A 5,574-nucleotide genomic window follows, 5' to 3' on the forward strand; every position below is an offset into this window, starting at 1 on the left:
ATGCCATGTCATAGAGCCTGGGGCAGCTAGTTAACCAAGTGGATAGAGTGCCGAACCTTGAGTCAGGAGTAACTCATCTTCCTGAGTTTAAATCTGGCCTCAGACACTTACTTGTGAAAGTCACTCAACTCTGTTTACCTCAGTTTCCTTAACTGTAAAATGAGCTAGAGAATTAAATGGCAAGCCACTCCCCTCAAATGAGGTCACAAAGACTTGGACAGTACTGAGACAACAACAACAATAAGAGCCTTGGACAAGTCAATTAAACGTTCTGTGTCTTAGTTTCTTCATTTCTAAATGGAGTGGTAAAACTAGTTTATCTCTGATGTCTTTTCCAGTTCTAAGATTCTATGATTCTAAATCTTTTTTATCATATTCTGAGCCTTATTAACTGAATTATATTTTTTAAGTTCTCCTTTTATTAAATTATTGGAGATTGAGCCCTGGCATATTACTTATTGCATACATATCTAGATTTACTATGTTGGTAGTAGATGGTAGAGAGGTAGTATAGCATTATGGATGAAGATCACAGGATTATAGACTGAGAACTGAAAGGGACCTCAGGACCACATTGTCCAATACTCTCATTTTAGAGATGAATAAACTGAGGTCCAAAGAGATTAAGATGTTCCGAAGGTCACACAGATATTACCGGAGGTAGGATTTGAACCTCTGATCCTAAAGCCAGCACTTAGATTGAGGTTGGCATTCCACTCAGATGCTACCTGTGTGATCAAGAAAGTCACTTAGCCTCTATGGACCTTAGTTTTCCTCATCTTTAAAATGGAAATAATAACAGCATCTACCTCATGGAGTTGTCATAGGATCATACAACTAGAACTAGAAAGGACCTCAAAAGTCATCTAAACTAAGCTCCTCATTTTACAGATGAGGAAATCAAGGCCAAAAGAAATTAAATGGCTTGCCCAAAATCATATATGTAGTAAGTGGCTCCCATAAGTTTAAATTCAGCAGGAATAATATAATGTATGCAAAGTATTTTGCAAACCATAGTGCTGGATGAATGAGTTATCAGTATCAGCTTCAGCAGCACTGTCAATGTAAATATTTCTTTCAAGCAAACATTCTTTCCAGTTTGTATTTTTTAAAAGGCTCCACTGGTGATTAATACATATCTGGGTCTAGGAGTCTTTGAGCAGTCTTTCTGTCAAAGAAATTAACCCAATTCAACGAGATTGTTTTCATATGAGAAGATATATTCATGCTATTATATTATGCCAGAACCGTGGAAGTAAACATCAATTTGTAGCAATCCTTTTTTTTTACATGTTTCTATGTATAGTATAGTTTTCATAGACAAAGAAGTAAATCTTTGTACTTATTAGATGTCTGCCTAAGTTCTCAGGGCTAAGTTAGCCAGTTAAGCATAGTCAATGCTTTATGTGGAAACAATTGGTAAAGAATTGATTTTCTTTCCTCTGGACCTTATTCTTTATATGACTTGCCTTCCTTCTCCATGTCTCCAGTGAAAGTAGTCTGTATTACATTTATCTCTTCATTGGCCTTATAGCCAAGTACCTTTTTCCCAAATGAATTAAGTTTTTAACTTGAATTTTAGAAATCTCCCAGTCCATCTTCAGTCATATCTAGCTTTCTTTCCATTCCCTGGCAGGGACAGTTTTCCATGTAGGCCCCCTGGTAGCTTCCTAGAAGTGAAAGAGCTTTTGAGATGTACCTTTTGACAATATAATAGCTAAGCAGTTACTGAGTTTCTTTTTTTCTTTCATTTTTATAAAGTAGTCTTCAGGAGACCTTAGACATTTCCCTTACTAAGCAGTTCAGTTTCTGCTTCATCCTGAAAGTTTTTTTTTAATTGACCAAAGTTGGACATTTATAATGGTCTACATCCTAAAGCCCTAGCTGTGGAATTTAAGACAGATCTACAACTACAGCTTAAAGGAACATCTATCTTTTAATAGCCTGACTGAATTTTCAATAATACAGGATCATTTTTCAAGCATTGATCACATTTAGGATTATGTAACTGTAGTGGATTCTGCTTCTCCTTCCTCCTCACTCTCTCCTAGATTGGGGAAGGGATGGGGGCCACAAGGCTCATAGCTTCATAGACTTAAAACCAGAAGGAGCCTCAGAGGTCAGAAGGTTGGATCTTCTCATTTTACAAATAAAAAAAAAACTGAAGGCCAAAGAGGTTAAGTGACTTATTTGAAAGTCAAGAGGTAGAGCTGAGCTTCCAATCAAGGTCCTCTGACTCCATGCCTAGTAGTTTACTCAAAGCCCAGTGTTGTTTCTCAAAGCTCAGTGTACCTTTACAATGCCTCTTTTCTCCTACCAATTCACTCTGCCCTAGTTTTGTCTACTAACAGGCTATGGTAATGGTAATTTGAATAAACTTAAACCATTTCCCACTGAGATTTGCTAAGACTTGAGATACACCTGGAAAGAAATTGGGTTGCTTTTTAAAGTTATTAGATTAGTAGAAATTGTTCATTTCAGAGGAAGACACTATCTAGGTCTGAATCCAGGGTTGATGACTTGTACCTACTTATAGACAGGAAGGACCAATATATTCTTGGGATCTGATCAAAATTCAATGAAACAGGCAGGGCACTCCCTGATTAAAGCACCTCACTTAGTACCTTTAGAGCTATGACTATTAGAGCTAATGAAGTATCTACCTCTCACCTCCTCCCTCCCCATTGCCACAGTGGCCCAGTGTCCATGACAGAGGTTACTGGGGTCTAAAGATCTATACTGTATAATCCCTGAATGAGAAAGATGCCATCTGCCAGGAGTTGTGCAAGACTAGAGAGGGAATTCCAATACTGGGTGATGAGGAGAGCTGCCTAGCACCATCTCCTAGGAGCCATAGGAGCCAAAAGAGATAGCAATGTTGATGGCATCTTACTTTTTATTGGAGTCCTCTGCTGAGAGCTTATTGTATAGCTACAGAACAATCCACCTACTTAAAAAATATTATGTGGAGAAATGCTTACTGAGAGTGTTGCTGAATTGGGCATTTATATAAGCCACTGAGACTCTGAACAGGACTCTGGGGAGAGGGTTGCTCATTAGAGGGTTTTATTTTTCATGAGTTCTGTTGTAAGCTCTATTTTGTTTTCTTCAAATTGTTAATAATATATATTTTTAAATCCTTCTGACTTTTGTGGATCATGTTCTTTTTTTTTTTTTTAAGAAACCAATGTTTATTTTCCATCAGTATTTTTCCAACACTATTAGAGCATGTGGGGTAAAACTTAAGACCACCCTGTGGTAGTTCCTACCCACTCAGTGGCCTGAGCGGTAGGAGCCGCAGACAAGTCCCCAGTAGCCAGCTGAGCACTCCAATCTTTGGTAGGGAACTGCTGAATGGGCATAGATGGCATCTGTACTCCCTCAAACCAATCAGCCACCTCCAGTTGAGTAGCAGTGAATTCTGGGGCAGGTGCAGTCCATTCACCCTGAAACTCCTCCTTTGTTACTGTCTTCTCAGCTGTGACCTGCTCTTCCTTTTCAATCTCCTCTGGATCCCTGTAGAAGTAAAGACCAGGCATGACCTCCTATGGATGTTCACGGGAGATGGTACCACTCATACACAGAACCTCATGGGCCAACAACCACCACATCAGACCCACTAAGTGAGCTCCCTTGTTGTTACATGGATTGGCAATGTCCACATAGCGAAGTGGGGAGTCTGTGTTGCACAATGCAATGGTTGGAAGGTTAACATACGATGCTTCAGGAAGAGGCTGGTGATCTGCCCGAGGATCAGTGACCACCAAGGGGCAAGGCTCCCTGAAAGCTGCCTGGATCTGGTTAGTGAAGATGCCCGGTGTGAAACGTCCAGCAAAAGGTGTGGTGCCAGTGGCAGCAGCAAATTTCAGAACAGCTCACTGGCCAGTGTTCCTAGATGAGATGACACTAACATCAGCTGGATTTTCAATGGCAACAATGACATGAGCTGCCAGTAGATGCTTTTCCCAAGTTCTCTTCAAAATGATGATGTAGATGCAATCACTCTTTCTTTTGTAGATATACTGTTCCATCTGGAAGTCCAAATTGGTGCCACCCAAATGGGTTCCTGCAGCAAGGAATTTGAGGACATCCTCTTCCTTCATCTGCAAGACATCTAGGGCTCCGGACATTGTGAAAGTTTCCCTTTAAAGCTACGATGGAGGGGCAGCTAGGTGGCACAGTGGATAGAGCACTGGCCTTGAAGTCAGGAGGACCTGAATTCAAATCCAGCCAGAGGCCAAACACTTGACATTTACTAGCTGTGTGACCCTGGGCAAGTCACTTAACCCCAATTGCCTAAAAAAAAATAAAAAAAAAATAAAGTTATGATGAAAAGCAAGAACAACGCTGTATGGAACCCTCTATGGGGCAGCGAAAAAAAGTGGACCATGTTCTTGCAAGGAGAGTTGATGTCAGTATCCAGAGTATAGTCATACAATGATTTTTCTTGGGTAGGAGAAAATAGTTAATGAGGTAGGAAATGACTTCCCAAATGCATTTGTGCCTTATCACTATTTTGTGATAGTTTTTAATAAAAAAGATCACATAGTCATCATATCCTATATGTGAAAACCTGCAAATGTGCAGATAAACACTTGTCTTTGAAAGGTCGTTTGGGTTATCCAATGTAATTGACACTTTTGGAGCCATTTAAAATTATTAAGGCTATTAGCTCTGGCTTGGGTTAGGAGGCAAATATGAACTATTTTTTTTTGCTCAAGTAGAAACTAGTTTTGCTGTTTTCCCGGACTTTAAAGTCATAAAAGTAATGGTTTTTTGGTGTTTAATATCTCAAAGGTGGCTTCCATTGGCTACATTGCTTTACTGCTTGTTGCAAGTCAGAAATAATTAATGTCTTGTACTTTCAAAATATTTTGACATCTTTTACATATTGTCATTACCTCACAGGGTCATTGTGAGTCTCAAATGAGATAATATATTTAAAGCCTTTAGTAAGCTTTAAGATGTCATATAAATGTCAGTTATTACTGCTACAATCTTGTTCTCATCTTTCTAATAGAATTCAGAAAAAAATTAATATCCTTATAGTCTTTTGTATTTAATGATCTATGGACTGTTTCACAGGTGGATAAAATAACTGCTTTTTGTACTTACATAAAACTATTCTGATGCAAGCTTTTCTTCTGGAGGCTCACTGATAAAGCCTCAATCTTGGCACAATTTCAGTAGTAGTCGAGATGTCAGCATTGATATGTACTTCAGCCTGTTCCCACAGAACATTGATCTCCTATGTTGGGTCTCTATAGTTTGAAAGCTTTTCATTCTTTGTAATTTAGAATTTATGAATATTTTATGGTAACATCTATTAAAACTATTGTTTTTAAGTTTTTAAAAGATTAATGTTATATCTGGGTCATTGTGGATGACAGTTATTTGTGACAATGGTTCCATTCCAATAGGTTATTATTTGACTTCTCTAGGATATGTTGAGGCCTTTATTAGTAATATGGAGATTCATTCTCTGTTATTTCATAAAACATAGCTAGTTTGTTATATAGAATTCTAGCCACCAGGTTATATTTTGCCAGGTATTCAGTAGGTGCTAATTTTTTT

At 38.5% G+C, this 5,574-nt stretch overlaps 1 pseudogene; it reads right to left on the bottom strand.

The window, feature by feature from the left end:
- Positions 1–3,227: 3,227 nt before the first annotated feature.
- Positions 3,228–4,149, bottom strand: LOC114033205 (annotated as a pseudogene).
- Positions 4,150–5,574: the final 1,425 nt, after the last annotated feature.

The sequence above is a fragment of the Vombatus ursinus genome, unplaced genomic scaffold (assembly GCF_900497805.2).
Source record: "Vombatus ursinus unplaced genomic scaffold, bare-nosed wombat genome assembly UNPS02006779.1, whole genome shotgun sequence".
Lineage (NCBI taxonomy): Eukaryota > Metazoa > Chordata > Mammalia > Diprotodontia > Vombatidae > Vombatus > Vombatus ursinus.